The 17,555-nt window shown below is 52.1% G+C and overlaps 6 non-coding genes across 6 annotated transcripts; all 6 read right to left on the bottom strand.

The window, feature by feature from the left end:
* Window positions 1-1,168: 1,168 nt before the first annotated feature.
* Window positions 1,169-1,288, bottom strand: Trnal-caa (transfer RNA leucine (anticodon CAA)). The gene is made up of 2 exons: window positions 1,251-1,288; window positions 1,169-1,214 (listed from the first exon to the last, which is right to left on the bottom strand). It is a non-coding gene; the product is annotated as a tRNA-Leu (tRNA).
* A 5,468-nt stretch (window positions 1,289-6,756) lies between these two features.
* Window positions 6,757-6,875, bottom strand: Trnal-caa (transfer RNA leucine (anticodon CAA)). The gene is made up of 2 exons: window positions 6,838-6,875; window positions 6,757-6,802 (listed from the first exon to the last, which is right to left on the bottom strand). It is a non-coding gene; the product is annotated as a tRNA-Leu (tRNA).
* Window positions 6,876-6,941: 66 nt separating this feature from the next.
* Trnal-caa (transfer RNA leucine (anticodon CAA)) lies at window positions 6,942-7,061 on the bottom strand. Its single transcript has 2 exons — window positions 7,024-7,061; window positions 6,942-6,987 (listed from the first exon to the last, which is right to left on the bottom strand). It is a non-coding gene; the product is annotated as a tRNA-Leu (tRNA).
* A 65-nt stretch (window positions 7,062-7,126) lies between these two features.
* Window positions 7,127-7,246, bottom strand: Trnal-caa (transfer RNA leucine (anticodon CAA)). Its single transcript has 2 exons — window positions 7,209-7,246; window positions 7,127-7,172 (listed from the first exon to the last, which is right to left on the bottom strand). It is a non-coding gene; the product is annotated as a tRNA-Leu (tRNA).
* A 252-nt stretch (window positions 7,247-7,498) lies between these two features.
* Trnal-caa (transfer RNA leucine (anticodon CAA)) lies at window positions 7,499-7,618 on the bottom strand. The gene is made up of 2 exons: window positions 7,581-7,618; window positions 7,499-7,544 (listed from the first exon to the last, which is right to left on the bottom strand). It is a non-coding gene; the product is annotated as a tRNA-Leu (tRNA).
* A 65-nt stretch (window positions 7,619-7,683) lies between these two features.
* Trnal-caa (transfer RNA leucine (anticodon CAA)) lies at window positions 7,684-7,803 on the bottom strand. Its single transcript has 2 exons — window positions 7,766-7,803; window positions 7,684-7,729 (listed from the first exon to the last, which is right to left on the bottom strand). It is a non-coding gene; the product is annotated as a tRNA-Leu (tRNA).
* Window positions 7,804-17,555: the final 9,752 nt, after the last annotated feature.

The raw sequence follows: 17,555 nt of genomic DNA, 5'->3' as shown, positions 1-17,555 counted from the left end.
TTCGTGACCATATCGTCTGCACCGACCACACTGCGGTATGCGACAGTCCCAGCGTACATGTCCCGTTCGTCGACATAGCGGCGCCCGTCCGGGCACAACCAAAAGCGTTGTTTGACCACCAATCGGAGCTGGTGTAGTAGGTCTTCGACGGTCAAGCCCGCTTTCAATTGCAGGGTGACAGTCCGGGTCGGGGTTCCTTTATTGATACCTCGGACGCGCCAACGTTCCTTTGATACCTGTCACTCTCAGTCCATAAATTGCCAGTCCGGTGCGCACATCTTCCTCCGGTACATTATGCAGAAGCCAATAAAGCTTTAGCCGGACATCCTGCTTGTTCGGGTCGATAACGAGGCAGCGCCTTTCTTTATCTTTACGTCACCAAGTGCTAGCATATTCTTCGTTGCTTGCTCTGTACTGAAAGTCACGGCCCAGACGTGGTTCATCTGGAGAGCGCCCAAGGCAAATACCTCAGGCAAAATTTCCAGACTAACCAAAAGGTCACGAACGTCTTCAACTCCATATGGCCTTGCCTTAATATGTCCGTGTAGAAAAATAGTATTCATAACACACGCACCTGTAGGCAACTGCGGCAAAACGACTTCATAATCCTGCTTATCTTCGGCAAAATTCCTGTTCCCGCGACCAATCTGGGCCGCTGTATCCACCCCAAAGGAGCACATGATGCACACGTCCGTGCACTGTGGTGGCCGGAAGTGGAATCCCACTCGACATTCTGACACGGCGTGAAGGACGCATAAACAGTGACCAGTGATTTTGTGCGTATAGTGGCTTAAAGAAAAGTTTGTCAGAAGTGGGATTCGAACCCACGCCCACATGCGTGTACCAGAAGCCTCGTTCAACCCGTATCCCCGGGCAAGGCTTTGCCTTGAGTCTGGCTAGACCACTGGGCCATTCTGACAGGTGCTTTTGGCTTGAGAAAAGGGAACAGTGATTTGAGCCTATAGTGACGGAAGAAAAAAAGTTGTGTCACAAGTGGGATTCGAACCCACGCCCACATACGTGGATCAGAAGCCCCGTTCCACCCGTTCCGCTGGGCGAGGTGTTCCCTTGAGTCTCTCGCCTCAGACCACCCGGCCATTCTGACAGGTGCTCTTGGTATGAGAAAAGAGAAGTGACTATAGCCTGTAGTGGCGAAAGAAAGAGGGCGTGTCAGAAGTGGGATTCGAACCCACGCCCACATATGTGGACCAGAAGACTCGTTGCACCCGTTCCGCTGTGCAAGGTATTCGCTTGAGTCTGGCGCCTTAGACCACTCGGCCATTCTGACAGGTGCCCTAGGCATTACCCCAGATATTACTATGCTAAACCGCAGATATTATTATATCTTGGCATGAGAAAATGGAACAGTGATTTGAGCCTGTAGTGATGGAAGAAAAAAATTTCGCAAGGCTAGATCCGCCGGCAACCTACAACACCCTCCTCATCATCCGCATCGTCATCCTCATCGTCATTCTTATCATCACCCTCGACCCGAGGGTCATCATAAGACCCGGCCTTCTTGTAGCTTTCGCATCAAAATGAATCAGAATACGCGACGTGTGGAAGCGACAGGATCATATGAAGCGGTAAGGCCTAAGTCGGATGCAGAAAACGTAAGATAGACCTAAGTTGGGTAATGGCATAGCACCGAGAATGTCTTCTTGCAATATCACTCCAGTGATTGTCTGCCGAGTTTTTATAAATGCAACCGCACAGATTAAGCGTGCAATATAATGTAATTCCAGCGAATTCTTCGGAGCGATACGTCTTATCAAGCATTAAGCAATTTTTCGTGTCTGAGACTTGATTTGGCATTTCTTTCTTTCTTTCTTTCTTTCTTTCTTTCTTTCTTTCTTTCTTTCTTTCTTTCTTTCTTTCTTTCTTTCTTTCTTTCTTTCTTTCTTTCTTTCTTTCTTTCTTTGGAACTGCTAGCGCTGAAACCGTAGTGGCAACAGCACTGCAGTAGAAATTGTCTTTGAACTACACTATTTCTAGAAATGCACTACTATTGTCGCTCCTTCAAGACTGCCTGCCGTCCTTGCACATTCAGTGCCTATACGATTGTTCCACCTTGATTTCAACGCCTTATGACCTTTCATGTACGTGTACCCGTTTTTGAGACCATTATGTAATGTGAGCGCCCGCATGTGCCAAAGCATGGCGGCCTAGCTAATCGATATCGTGCCACCTTCACCGCTGTTACGACAACACAACGCCAGGCCCAATAGCGAGGGCCGGGACGCGCTCTCGTTCCCGCCTCCGCTGTGGGAGGTCACGTTTCGTAATGTTGCACTAAATGTATTCTGTTCCTGCTCGCCATGCCTCGCTAACGCCTGTGCCTCAGCCTTCACGCCTATATTTGCAACGTTAAAGGACCAGCAAACAATCCCGCGTTCCAAAATTTGTGATGAAGAGATGGCTGCGCAGCTGTACGACGTGAACATGCTGCCGCAAGAATGTTTCGAATAAGTGCATTAACAAGGAAGTTACGGGGGATAAGACAACTGTTTAGGCTGGTTTCGGTTTATCGCTCAGCCTGTCCACCCAACTCCGCCGCTCAGACGGGTAGGCATAGCCTGTCGTCGTGACTACGCCTACATCGGCAACGTAAGTCGACGTCGGCCATTGCGTCATAAGCGCGCAGCCAACGACTGAGCAATAAGGCTTCCTGCACGTGTCGCTGCAGTTGCTCGCAGGCGGCGCGGACAGGAAGCGTGGTACGAGGCACTGACGAGTTAAACCAATGCAACAGGAGCGAGAACTGCGCCGCCGAAATCGCGTCACCAAATGGGCCAGGGCGAAGTTTCGTAGTGCAGAGGACCGATCAACGAGGTCAGTTTTACGTAAAATTGCCCGTGGGCAGGATTACGTAATTTCGCGATAGAAGGGGACTGGTCGGGCGCAGGAGAGGGGCGCGGGAATTGTTTTTGAAAACGTGGCGCCTGCGTAGCGCGCGCTGTGATATTCGCAAAATGTGATCGCCGCGACCTTCTGAACGAATGAGTTAGTTTCTTTGGGAGGTTTAAAAAAAAACATGGTTGATCCCTCCGCCATAGGAATTGGTATAACTCGAAAGTGAAACTTATCCACGCAGTATAGTTGTTGATTGTCTATTATGCAATGATATACGAGAGCTTTCACAACGTCTATTGGTGTTTGGCACATAGCACCACTTGATGCGGACGCACCCACGTTCACGCCTGGAGGCACATCTCCATCCCTACGACTAACGTCCATGAACATGATTAAACCTTTGTGGTAGCTGTAGTAATTTACATACACCTGGACACATGTCATATGATGAATCCCGCGCGAAGATGGCTTCAACATGCACATAATAAACACTAAATCGACCTCGACTTCTTCAAAGCGTTGTCATTTGAGGAGAGAAACGGTAAGGTGTGCACTCCCTAGTAGTCGGTGCCAGTGCACTCGAAGCAGTAGGCGGCGTAGAAACACCGTTAGTCCATTTGGAAGCGACCCTCCGCTGGCGAGGAGGCGTCATACGCTGACCCAAAAGGCGAATCGCGTAACTGTGTCGTCACAGAATCTAATCACCGTAGGCGCCGCATTTCACCGACCGTAGAGTTTTCCACAATATTGCAGCGAAAGCTTCCGCCGCGCTGATACAACCGAAACGCTCGCAGTCCGTGCTCTTAGTGTCATGATGCATAACTCGCGGTCTCCGAGATTGGCTCCGGCAACACGCCGTTGCTAGTGTTCCTCAGGCCATTCCATTCGCACGGGGAGAGCGTACTCAAATAAAGCGGTGTGACAGGCCAGAATAGCGCCGGTTATTGATCGCCGAGCTTCTTTACTGAGCTTGGGCTAAGGTCACCATCCCGCGGAATGTTCAAGAGTTAACAGAAAGATCACACCATGGCCAGGCTAGAAACGCGACGGGAAACGCGACGCGCGCCGTGTCTCCCCTGTAATCTGGCCGTGATTTCTCACGGTTCGAGCGTGGAAAGCAGTGTGACAGCCTGGTGAGCGTCGCAGAGCTTTTTATTGCGATAGCAATTATATGGACAGTCTCGGCTGGAAAATGTCCGTCCCCGTCGCCGTCATTCACCGTATATGTATAAGTATGTATATATATAGAAAGGCAACAAAGAAAAATAATTAAGAAATTCTTTCCGACGCGCGGAATCGAACGGGCGACCTCTCGCTTTGCAGCCCGCCGCGTTAGACGTTAGGCCACGACAGCACCGTCTCTCAGCCTGCTAACGGCGAGCTATTTATATACACCATATACACACACACCACACACTCAATCACATATTTTCCGAAAGATAAAAATTAGCGGCGGTTTCCATATGTTGCAAAATCAGTTTCACGCATTGTCAGATGAACTAGCGTGTAGCGGTTTGCATCCAAACAGCTTTGAAATGTCCGCACGGCCATCTCCTGTCGACGTCCTCTTGATATCCACGCCTGGATTATTGAAAACGTCCACGTGCTATATATTCTTGGACGTCTGTCGGAAGACCTTTTTTGGACATCCAAAACGCGACGGCCGCTGCACGCCCCGTGAACCGCCGTTCTGGGACGCGGACGTTAGGCTCTTCTGCGGACGTCGTCAGGATAATCGTTGTCCATTGGGTAGGACGTCTATGTCTTGGTCTGTGAGCAACCGCAGGAGCTGACTTTGCCTACGCCTAGCCGCCAACCCTCTGACGTTAAGCGTAGCTATGCTGAATGGCGGAGTCAATGCCATGGTGACTTATTCGCTAAAGGAGTAGGCCCGGAGCATGGTGCTTACCTTTCACGACCAGCCCTCGGCTAGCCGCCTCCAGGACCATCCTGCTTCCCGGCGCTGTTTTCTTTCGCCTTGTTCGCCAGTCTTCTGTCGGTAGGGAATTTCGGCTTAGGTTTGAGACTAAGCCGCCTCCCTTGCGGCGCCTTTGCAGGCGGTTCCTGGCTGTTGGTGGACGACGCCCCGTCCAGCTCCCCCGAATCGTCGAGTGGACGCTTTAGCGTGGCGCTGGTCACGCACATCTCGTCCTCGCTTGCAGGCGCCGTCTCTCCCTCACCATCCGTTGTGTCGGCTGCCCCCACTGGAACCACGTCCGTCTCGACCCGCTCAGGCCCGACCGCTGACGGGGCGCTGGCCGGTACAGTCGAATGCTGGAGAGCCTCCGGAACCTTGGGTGTGTCTGCCGGCGCCGCCCCTCCAGTAGTCACAGGGACCACTGGGCTTCCGACCCCTTTGGCGGCATCCTCTGCCTCGGCCGCGTCCATGACGTGCTCAGCCATCGCCTCGTTCATCGCTGGCCCCATTGCACTTGCGTACGTTCTAACGCAGTCGGCTTCGACGTGTCCGAAGCGTTTGCAGCGTGAGCAACGGGGAACCGTGCACTCTCGGCGGACGTGCCCTGTGCCTTGGCCGCACAAGCATTGCATCGGCCGACCAGGCACAACCAACAAGGCCAGTCCTCCATCGATCCTTATCTGGTGCGGAAGGTCTTCGACCTTGACGCCACTTTTCAGCTTCAGGAGGGCTGTTCTTGTAGGTCGAACACTTGTCGGACATGCCCGGCACACGCCACCGCTCACGGCTCACCTCCACCACCTTGCCGAAAGCCGAAAGCGCCGTCCGTACTTCTTCGTCGCTCACCCCGTGAAGCAGCCAGTGTATTCGCAGCCGCGCCTGCTGGTCCTGTGGGTCGACGACGACGCAGCGTCGCCCCTTCACCTGCAGCTCCTTCAAGGCGAGCAGGCGTTTCGTGGGAGCGGCGTCATTGAATGTCACCGCCCACACGTGGTTAACCTGGTACGCACCGAGGCTTACCACATCCGGCAGCAGGCCCGTTGGCGTCAATGCGTCCCTGAAATCTTCGACCTTGTATGGCCTCGCTCGTACAGTGGTCAACTCTCATATCTGTAACGACGGAGCGTCGTGCTCCGAACAGCACGAGCGACATCTACAGTTGAAAACCGGGTACCTCTGAGCATGCGCAGCCCCACTGATACGCCTACCTTGCATTTTCGATTGTTGGTTATCACCGCGAACGCAACAACTGCTTTGGCCGTTGGAAGCGCTGTCAACAATTTATCACAAAAACAAAAACGAAAAAAAAAGGAAACGAAGCGAAGTGAACCATAGTCAGCGCGCGATGAAAACTATGCTGCGTGTTGATTTGCCGTTCGCGGTCACATTGTCCCAGCAGCAGATTTGCGTCCACTTATAAGTTTATCCATTGTCCGGCGCATTGTCGGTATTATATGATACTGCGAACCGAGAATAAGTGCGCAGTATAAAACACGCCGATCTGGTGATTGCACACTCTCTTTTTTTTAGGCGCTATACGGTTGACAGCGCTTCTGACGGAGAAATCAGTTGTCGCGGCCGCGGCGATAACAAGGACGGAAATGACATGGCGAGCGCACCAGTGACACTGCGCATGCTTTGATGTGGCCCGTTTCAAGCTGCAGATGTCGCTCATGCAGTTCCGAGCACGACGCTCCGGTGTTATAGACATGAGAGTTGACCACTGTACATCACCGTGTAAAAACACGGTGTTGATAACAAGTCGTCCTTTTGGCAGTTGCGGCAAAATAAACTGGTATTCGTTATCTCCGTTCCTGTTTCCGCGGCTAAGACTGGCCGCTATCGCCGCTCCGCTGGAGCCCATGACCCTGCGCTCTGTTCAGCACGGCTGCCGGAAGCAGAATGCTCGGCCATTCTGACACGGCGACCCCATCACAAGAACAGGGGACACTGATTTCTGCATATAGTGAAGTAGAAAAAAAGTGTGTCAGAAGTGGGATTCGAACCCACGCCCACATACGTGGACCAGAAGCCTCGTTCAACCCGCATCGCTGGGCAAGGTTTCCCTTGAGTCTGGCGCCTTAGACCACTCGGCCATTCTGACACGGCGACCCCATCACAAGAAAAGGGGACACTGATTTCTGCATATAGTGAAGTAGAAAAAAAAGTGTGTCAGAAGTGGGATTCGAACCCACGCCCACATACGTGGACCAGAAGCCTCGTTCAACCCGCATCGCTGGGCAAGGTTTTCCCTTGAGTCTGGCGCCTTAGACCACTCGGCCATTCTGACACGGCGACCCCATCACTAGAACAGGGGACACTGATTTCTGCATATAGTGAAGTAGAAAAAAAGTGTGTCAGAAGTGGGATTCGAACCCACGCCCACATACGTGGACCAGAAGCATCGTTCAACCCGCATCGCTGGGCAAGGTTTTCCCTTGAGTCTGGCGCCTTAGACCACTCGGCCATTCTGACACGGCGACCCCATCACAAGAAAAGGGGACACTGATTTCTGCATATAGTGAAGTAGAAAAAAAAGTGTGTGAGAAGTGGGATTCGAATCCACGCTCACATACGTGGACCAGAAGCCTCGTTCAACCCGCATCGCTGGGCAAGGTTTTCCCTTGAGTCTGGCGCCTTAGACCACTCGGCCATTCTGACACGGCGACCCCATCACAAGAAAAGGGGACACTGATTTCTGCATATAGTGAAGTAGAAAAAAAAGTGTGTCAGAAGTGGGATTCGAACCCACGCCCACATACGTGGACCAGAAGCCTCGTTCAACCCGCATCGCTGGGCAAGGTTTTCCCTTGAGTCTGGCGCCTTAGACCACTCGGCCATTCTGACACGGCGACCCCATCACTAGAACAGGGGACACTGATTTCTGCATATAGTGAAGTAGAAAAAAAGTGTGTCAGAAGTGGGATTCGAACCCACGCCCACATACGTGGACCAGAAGCCTCGTTCAACCCGCATCGCTGGGCAAGGTTTTCCCTTGAGTCTGGCGCCTTAGACCACTCGGCCATTCTGACACGGCGACCCCATCACAAGAAAAGGGGACACTGATTTCTGCATATAGTGAAGTAGAAAAAAAAGTGTGTCAGAAGTGGGATTCGAACCCACGCCCACATACGTGGACCAGAAGCATCGTTCAACCCGCATCGCTGGGCAAGGTTTTTATTTTCTTTAGTCATAGCTAGGTACATCGTGTACACACAAAAAAAGCAGGTGTAGTTTGACAAGAAGTACTTAACAATGCATTAAAACCGCCAATCCCACTTTGCTTGGCATGTTTTGTTTAAAAGCGCTTTAGTGCTACAAGTTCATTCAGTACAGGGAGCCGTTCCGGCTGTTCTTCACGTGCATTTTATGCATCTCTTATATAAGCTGTACTTTAAATTATGGACTTATGGACGTCGACCATGTACACACACACCACACACACACACACACACACACACACACACACACACACACACACACACACACACACACACATATATATATATATATATATATATATATACTTTTATGAAAACCAGCAGATAATGAAGCCAAGGAGGGTATAGGGGACGTTAGCTGTAATGTATCAAGTCTACTGTGGTAATTGTGATACAGATGTGAAGAAAGTAATGTGGACGAAAAGACAACTTGCCGCCGGCAGCCCGGACCGAACCTGCAACCTTCAGATTACGCGCCCGATGCTCTTACCAACTTACTTGGTGCCCTAAAATGAACCCTAAAAAATTCGGCAGATCCCACGTACCGTGGGAGTCGATGTTATGCGAAGCATGCGGCGGGTAGGGGACTGTGGCGTAACTTTTTTTACTGAGCTACACGTTACAAAATGACGCTAAAGATTTGTATAATTTTTATACGCACACATATATGTGTTGAAGAGCCGCATATGTGTTACATAACCAGTTGTTTACGGTTGGGTATGCAACGTGGGTATTACCAACACCAGAAGCGGTAAGCTGATATGTAGTGCTTATACGCATCCCGAGAACGCACGCACGTTTGACGAACCCGTGTACATGTGTGCAAGAAGTTCTTCACAGTTCTTGAAGAAGGGCATAATCACCGTGATCAGTGAGCACAAGCAGCTGGTCATGACTTGTTATAGGATCCGGTCGTGACCCTGGTGACAGGGGGTCCATGTGTAGTGAAGTATGTGGTATAGTAGAGCTGTTGGAATTCGTGGACGCCTCGGTCATTTCGTCAACAAATTGTCTGTCGACAGAGCCGGCGACATGTCGGAACCTGAATCCATCCGTCGTGTTGGTGAGGTATAGGCCGTCGAGGCTGGCAGGCCTGGATAGTGCTACGTAGACCAACATCAGTGGATGGTGTTTGTCGTATTCGTAAACTACCTGGCCGTGTGTGGCATACGTAGCCTATTCTACAAAGCGGCTGTCAATCAATCTGGTATCATCCTCGGTCAGCATGAGGCCATCGCCCAGCCTCGTAAGAAATGAAGAGGACACTGCGCCGTTCTGGTGGACAAAGTACACTTTACGGTGCGGTGATGTGGATATCATATGCACCTTTCGTTAATGTATTCCTCCGGGGTCGAGCAATGCTTCAACATAGCTTGGTGAATCATAGGAATACAAACGTAATGTTTATTAGACTGCTATAAAAGCGGAGCCAACACTGGAACTACCGACGTTAATCTGGTATGAAGCCTGTATCGTAAAAGTACATATCGTAGGAGTATTATGTAGTGTTTATTGCTTTCCTGCAAAATTAGATAGCCAGCACCACAACCACAATTGACGTTGCACCGATTTTACGCCTGCGTAGGCTGTTTTTCCAAACCAGTTTATAGACCTGGCGTGGCTCTGTGGCAGAAACCTGATTGCCACGCAGAATGCTTATGTTCGATTCCTGCTGGGATCCTAATTTTCATTCTTTCCATTCGTCAAGTCAACGCTGCCGATGTTGGTTTTCCTTAACGCTTTAGCATTTAAGTAACCAATGTCTGTTCTCGCCGTTCCTGGGTAGATATAAACTGTCAATCACCTGTGGCGCATACCCGTACACCACGGCCCATGGTAAACGGGTATGTGCCACACGTGTCTAGTGGAAATGGTTTGACGACGTACGGGACAGGATTTTAACGTTATTCATGTCATGACCCGGCAATCATATTCGTCAAGTCCTCTTACCCTCCCATGCAAATTTTGGTCTACACCAAGTCAAGGAGGCGATCATGAAGCACCCAGACGTAGGCGGCTAGATAGATAGATAGATAGATAGATAGATAGATAGATAGATAGATAGATAGATAGATAGATAGATAGATAGATAGATAGATAGATAGATAGATAGATAGATAGATAGATAGATAGATAGATAGATAGATAGATAGATAGATAGATAGATAGATAGATACGTAGATAGAAACGCTCAAAGTGCCAGAGGTTCGCTAAGAAATGCTTCGCATTTAAAAATTCTCTTCCTTCATTCATTCTTAGCGAGGGTCTCGTTCCGGCATACTTGATGCCTTCAGGTAGTATATGCGGGCCTATTGGTCAGCTGTCCGCTCGTTAAGGGATCACGTGCCACGTGACGCCAGCCGGCAAAGAAAAGAGTGTTGCACACTCGCCGTCATGGCTACGAGCGGCGCTGACTAACACTCCCAGGTTTGTATGCACATAAATACCCAATAAAAGTGGACGAGGCGACGACCGCCGCCGTAGCTCAATTGGCGAGAGCACCGGTAGCGTAATGCCATGGTTGCAGGTTCGGTGCCTGTCGGCGGCAAGTTGTCTTTTCGCCCATTTAACTTTTTTCACAACTACGTCACAATTACTACAGTACACCTAAACATTACAATTAACGTACCCTACACTTTCCTTGGCTTCAGTGTCTGCTGGTTTGTCAAACAAACGCGTCTAACAAAAGAAATGAGCCCTAAAAAATGCCCTTCCTTCATTCTATCTTATATACAGTGACTTAGGGACGCTGTACGGATAGATACTATATTCATGCGAGAGATAACAGAAAAAAGTTATGCATGGTGCATCAACGTCATAGGTGACTATCTTGTCAGCATGGAGGGAAAGCCACGCGCAGCGAGTCAAGCGGCGGAATGTTAATGGCAGCGTCCAATTGCGTCAGAGACACGCGTTCCGTGCCCGTGGCCGGACACCTTGAATCATAGTTGTCCATGTCTAGATCGTACAGGAGTACGCAGAAGTTTCCGTTGGCCGAACGGCCGTGAAAAAGCATATCGATGAGGGTGGCTTCGTTGTGGAACACTATCGCACCCGGCTGATAACTCTTTGCGCCGGTCGTAGCACTAACCGAAACAGTGCTGCTCGTGCCCATAGTGGTATCCTCCACTGTGGTGTTCACATCAATGGTAGTGTTCGCGTCTATCGTACTGTTAACGTCCACCGTGTTATTCATGTCCGGGGTTGTACTGGAGGTCATGTCGCTCGTGGAGCTTGATGCCATCGAGGGAACAGCAGTGCTCGCCAAGCTCGAGACAGTTAGGGGTATCCTCAGGACGTTGCAGGATAGCTCGGAAGTGTCAAGGCACAGTGTCGTGACGGTGCAAATTTCAAACAATGAGGCGGTGCCAGGAACAGCGGTGTATTTCGAAGCACTGTCGGCCAGTTTTGAGCCATTTCGAAGGTCAAGAACCCAGGGCGTCATGCTTATGCCGGCACAGATTTTTTCGTCGCTTTGGGCGATGTGTGAGATATCCTGCAGGAAACTGAGAGCTGCGAACCCCACGTCGACGCAAAGTCGAAGCGTGGCAGCGCGAGGCCGAATAAGATGCGTCTCGAAGAAAGCAAAGTCGAGGTGGTGCACGATCCTAGCTGCCGTACTCCTCAAAAACTGCCGATCAGCAGGTAATATGGCAGTGATCAACTTGGACGGTCTGGTCCAGCCGTTGAGCCAGTACGCCTCGCGGAATTTGCCGACGAGAGTTGACATAGTCCTTTCATCGTCGGCACTCCGACAAGTGACTTGCGAAGCGACCCAATGAATGGTTAATCCGCTCAGTCTGTGCGCGTATATAGCTTGAATGACGCTTGACACGAAGCGGCCCATAGCAGGAGGGTCCCGACCCAGTCGGGAAAAATGGACGCTGTCCTCGGGGTATCCGCCAAGGGCCATCAAAACGCCTACTTTCTGTGCGAGTTTGTGCCTTTGCAACATCTGTCGGAGCCTCCAAAGACCGTATTTTGCATCGAACTGCTGGGCGCGACTTGAAGCGCTGGCGTTCGCCACTGCCAGGGACCAGTACACGATGTAGCTGCAGTAGTCCAGCGGTAAGTTCTCCGGTACGAAGTCGTACAAGTGACCCCTTAGGAAGCGAGAGTTGTTGTAGAGGCAGAAAATTTTCTGCGAGGATTGACGTCCAAAGGCCTTGTAGGCCTTCAGGTTGAGTCCACTGATATTGTCGTTAATTGCGCGGCTGTTGAAGCACTGAGGCGACACGCCTGCCCATGGATCGGCCGTCGATGGTGTTGCAAGGGTCGGAAATATAGATGGCAATGTCGCCATTGTGATAGAGGATGTCGACCCGGTGTAACTAGTGGGCGAGGTAAACGGAGGCAGCTCACCGACATCCTGCGGCGTGAGGTAATACGACAGAACAAAGAGGCAGATTGGCATCAGGAGCATCCCAAAAATGACGCAGCATAACGAGCGAGCCTCCCAAGGACGGCCCTCTACCGCGACGGACGTGGTTGTCGAGTCGGTGTCTTCGTCACTCCCGTAGATGATGGTGCTAGGCGACTGTGTGGTTGTCTGCACAGCTGCGCCAGCGTGGACGGGAAGTCCGGCGGCGCTTGAGGCCTTGGTCTGCTGAGGCGCCTCTATATGCTGGTCGGGCGCTTGGTCGTCAGGCGCTGCAAAGATCTTGGGTATCCACGAGAAGAAACCGCCAGCAGGAGCCTGAAACGGGCAGAGAGTCGGGATGAAAAGTCTCCGCGCTGCCGCTAGGACGCAAGTGTGTCGCTCCGTGGGGCTCTTGTATGGCGTGAGCTTCTCCATGGGGGGCGTCCAACGTCCCGGCACTCGCTGGTGCTCCGTGTGCCACGAGAGCTACGACGTTCTGAGCGACAGTGCTTGTTGGTGCCCCGTGAGTCGTGCCCTTGCCGTCCGACACGATGGCAGGTCCGGGAGCCGCGTTCTCTTGCGCACCTGGTTTTCCGGTGACCGTAGTGACGGGCGCGGCTCTACCGACGTGCTTGTGGTCGTGACGGACGCCTTGGCCTTCGGCAGTCGGGGCGGCAGTGCGAGGTGGATGACCCGGGACTGCGTAGGATTGACGGCGGGGGTAGTCTGCACCCTGGTGCAGCCGTACACCGTGGTCAGGTGCCGGCGGTCGCGCAGGAATGCCTGCGGAAAGGCCGCCAGCGAAACAGTCGTAGCGCTGAGCTTCCGGCAGTTGGTGATGTACGCCGAGCCAGTCGAGTACCTCGCGGGCGTTGTTAAATGTCCCAGTAGGCCTGATAACGATGGTTGCCGCGGGCGGCCGTGGTGCTGAGCCAACGGCTTGCGTGGCTGCCGGCCCATTTGCTCGGGCAACCGCGTCCTGGCGCGCGTCGGCGTTAGCTCCGCCGTGCGCGTCGTTTGCATGGCCAGCGACGCTTCGTCGGCGTGACCACATTGTTCTCAACTTCTGCGCCGAGGATGCCTTTAAGTCGGGAGACAAATACAGATCAATACGTGTCTTCGCTCGTGCGTTTCTTCTTCTTCTTCTTCTATTCTGCTGTCTTGCACCGATGATGATGGTAATAATTATATTAATAATATTAGCGAACATGGAGCACCTATAAACTTGGATGTTTGGTCATGCCTGTCTGTACAGTCCTGAATATAATCAAACGTATTTTCTGGTATATACAATGTATGACCTGTCATTTATGTTCGTCACGCACTCATGTCATGTCCTTCGAATTTTGGTGTATATTGTCACGTAGTCGTGACGTCGACGAAGACAGCAGTCAGCAGGTCCGATGTGAAACTGTTTATTTGGCCGAACTTGTGGCCGAGAAACTGATAGTCAAACTACAGCAATACACTGATAGCGGCGGACAGAACGTCGACCGTCGATCAACTGACAAGCGATCAAGCGCGTCGGCTTTTATACAGGCGCTATCGAACTTTCCAGCAATATCGCTGGTGGCGGCGTAATCTCTAGACAAAGCTGGAACATTCGCGTGAGGGGCGCAATCTTAACAAACCGATCTACTACAATCGCGACGCTTCTATAGAACACTACTTCGCGGACAGCGTCGAGCGTTGATAACCGTCCCTGCCGGTCAAACCTGAATACATCAAAACAAGACAAGAAGTGGGCGTGGCATTGCCCCCCTCTGAAAAAGCATCGTCCCGATGCTTGTGAAAGAACATAGAAGAGACAAAAAAAAAAACAAGTGCATACACAAATAAAAAACAAAGGAAAAACAACAGAGTCCCCAGGCTCGCTAACGCGCAAAAAACGGCTTAAGGCGCACGACATGGACGACTTCAGGTCGCGCACGGCGCCGCTGAGAGTTCGTAATGCCGTCAGGCACAACCTCATAGTCGAGTGCGCCGAGGCGTCGAAGTACCCTGTACGGTCCGAAGTATCGTCGAAGAAGCTTCTCACTAAGTCCTCGTCGGCGTATTGGCTTCCATACCCATACACGGTCACCGGGTTGGTATTCCATGTGGCGTCGTCGAAGTTGTAGCGGCGGCTGTCAGTCGTCTGCTGGTTCTTGATCCGTAGGCGGGCGAGCTGTCGTGCTTCTTCGGCGCGCTGTAGGTAGGTGGTCACGTCGATGTTTTCCTCGTCGGTCACGTTTGGTAGCATGGCGTCAAGCGTCGTTGCCGGGCTCCGTCCGTAGACCAACTTGTACGGCGTCATCTGCGTCGTTTCCTGTACGGCCGTGTTGTACGCGAAGGTCACGTACGGAAGGATGGCGTCCCACGTCTTGTGTTCGACGTCGACGTACATGGCGAGCATGTCGGCGATGGTCTTATTTAAACGCTCGGTGAGGCCGTTGGTCTGCGGGTGGTACGCGGTGGTCCGGCGGTGGCTTGTGTGGCTGTATTCCAAGATCGCCTGAGTTAGGTCAGCCGTGAACGCCGTACCTCTGTCGGTGATGAGAACCTCTGGGGCGCCGTGTCGGAGGACGATGCTCTCAACGAAGAACTTGGCTACCTCAGCGGCACTGCCTTTGGGCAGGACTTTTGTTTCGACGTAGCGGGTGAGGTCGACGATCCATTTATTTCCGCAAGTCGACGTTGGGAACGGCCCCAGGAGGTCCATCTCGATCTGCTGGAATGGTCGCCGAGGAGGCTCTATCGGCTGAAGGAAGCCTGCTGGTCTTGTGGGCGGTGTCTTCCGTCGCTGACAGTCTCGGCACGTCCTTACGTAGCGAGTGACGTCGGCGGCAAAGCGCGGCCAGTAGTACTTTTCCTGTACTCGTGCAAGCGTTCGGGAAAGTCCGAAGTGTCCAGCCGTTGTGTCGTCGTGCAGGGCATGCAAAATTTCTAGTCGCAGTCCCGAAGGTACAACGATAAGGTAGCTGGCTCGGGCCGGAGAGAAGTTCTTCTTTACGAGGACGTTGTTTTTCAAAGAAAATGACGCCAATCCTCGCCTGAATACTTTTGGGACAACGATGGTCCTGCCCTCCAGGTATTCCACTAGACCCTTCAGTTCCGGGTCGGCTCGCTGTCGTTCGGCGAAGTCTTCGGTACTTATGGCTCCCAAGAAGCTGTCATCATCCTGGTCGTCGGGCGTTGGTGGGTCGACGGGGGCACGAGACAGGCAGTCGGCGTCGGAGTGTTTCCTTCCGGACTTGTACACGACAGTAATGTCAAATTCTTGAAGTCTTAGGCTCCACCGTGCAAGGCGACCTGAAGGGTCCTTCAAGTTAGCTAGCCAACACAAGGCGTGATGGTCGCTCACAACTTTGAAGGGCCTGCCGTAGAGGTAGGGGCGAAACTTTGACGTAGCCCAGATGATGGCGAGGCACTCATTTTCTGTTGTGGAATAGTTGACCTCTGCTTTAGACAGCGACCGGCTAGCATAACTGATAACCCTTTCCAGTCCGCCCGCCCGCTGCACAAGGACGGCGCCGAGTCCTATGCTGCTTGCATCGGTGTGAATCTCCGTATCGGCGTATTCGTCGAAATGCGCAAGTATCGGAGGTGTCTGCAGGCGTCGTTTCAGTTCATGAAATGCTTCGACTTGCGCTGTTTGCCACCTGAATTCGACGTCGGTCTTCGTGAGCTGCGTTAGTGGCTCGGCGATCCGTGAAAAGTCTTTGACAAAGCGTCTGTAATAGGCGCACAAGCCGAGAAATCGGCGCACGGCCTTCTTGTCGGTGGGTGGCGGGAAAGCGGCGATGGCAGCTGTTTTCTGCAGGTCTGGGAGCACTCCAGTCTTGCTGATCACGTGACCCAGAAACAAGAGCTCCTCGTACGCGAAGCGGCACTTTTCTGGCTTCAGGGTGAGCCCGGAGTTCTTGATTGCTTGAAGTACGGATTGAAGTCGCTGGAGGTGTTCGTCGAAGTTCGAGGAATACACAACGACGTCGTCCAAGTAAACAAGGCAAGTCTGCCACTTCAAACCAGCTAATACAGTATCCATGACTCGTTGGAAAGTCGCAGGTACCGAGCAAAGACCGAAGGGCATGACCTTGAACTCGAACAGGCCGTCCGGTGTTATAAAGGCGGTCTTTTCTCGGTCTCTCTCGTCGACTTCAATTTGCCAGTAGCCGGTCTTGAGGTCCATCGACGAAAAGTAATTCGCGTTGTGGAGTCGATCCAGGGTATCGTCTATCCGTGGGAGAGGGTATACGGCCTTCTTTGTGATTTTGTTCAGGCGACGATAATCGACGCAGAAACGTAGGGTCCCATCCTTCTTCTTCACTAACACCACGGGAGACGCCCACGGGCTGTTGGACGGCTGGATGATGTCGTCGCGTAGCATTTCATCGACTTGTTTCTTAACGGCCTCCCGTTCCCGCGTCGAAACCCGGTAGGGACTCTGACGGAGTGGTCGAGCATTTTCTTCTGTTATGATGCGATGCTTAGCAAGGGGCGTTTGTCGGACCCGCGATGACGACGAGAAACAGTCCCTGTATTCCTGCAGAAGGCGTCGAAGCTGTTGCTGTTGGCGAGCGGGAAGACTTGGGTTTACGTCGAAGGGTGGCTCATGGATCGTCGTCGTAGCTTCGTTAGAATCTGAAAAGGCAAACGCATCGCTGACGGCCAAGATTTCTTCGATCTATGCAATCGTCGTGCCCCTGCTCAGGTGTCTGTATTCCTGGCTGAAGTTCGTTAGCATCACGCTTCCTTTTCCTTCATGCAACCGAGCAATGCCCCTTGCGACGCAAATGTCACGGTCTAGCAGCAAACGCTGATCGCTCTCGATGACACCTTCGATGTCTTCAGCTTTTTCGGTGCTGACGGAAACTATGACGCGGGAGCGAGGCGGGATGGTAACTTGATCCTCGAGCACGTTCAGGGCATGTTGACATGGACTCGTATCCGGCGGTGTCGTTTTGTCCGACGATAGGGTTATCGATTTGGTTCTTAAGTCGATGACGGTGCCTGTGATGGTTTAAGAAGTACATGCCAAGTATGACGTCCCTGGAGCAGTGTTGCAAGATCACGAAACTCGCAGGATACGTGCGATTATTGATTGTGACTCTTGCTGTGCAGACTGCAGACGGCGTTATTAAATGACCTCCAGCGGTGCGGATTTCGGGGCCTTCCCAAGCGGTCTTAACTTTCTTCAACTTCGTGGCGAAGGGCCCGCTGA

Source organism: Rhipicephalus sanguineus, chromosome 2, assembly GCF_013339695.2.
Source record: "Rhipicephalus sanguineus isolate Rsan-2018 chromosome 2, BIME_Rsan_1.4, whole genome shotgun sequence".
NCBI classification, from domain to species: Eukaryota; Metazoa; Arthropoda; class Arachnida; order Ixodida; family Ixodidae; genus Rhipicephalus; species Rhipicephalus sanguineus.
Note: the sequence above shows the minus strand (reverse complement) of the source record. Positions and strands in the feature narration are given on the sequence as shown.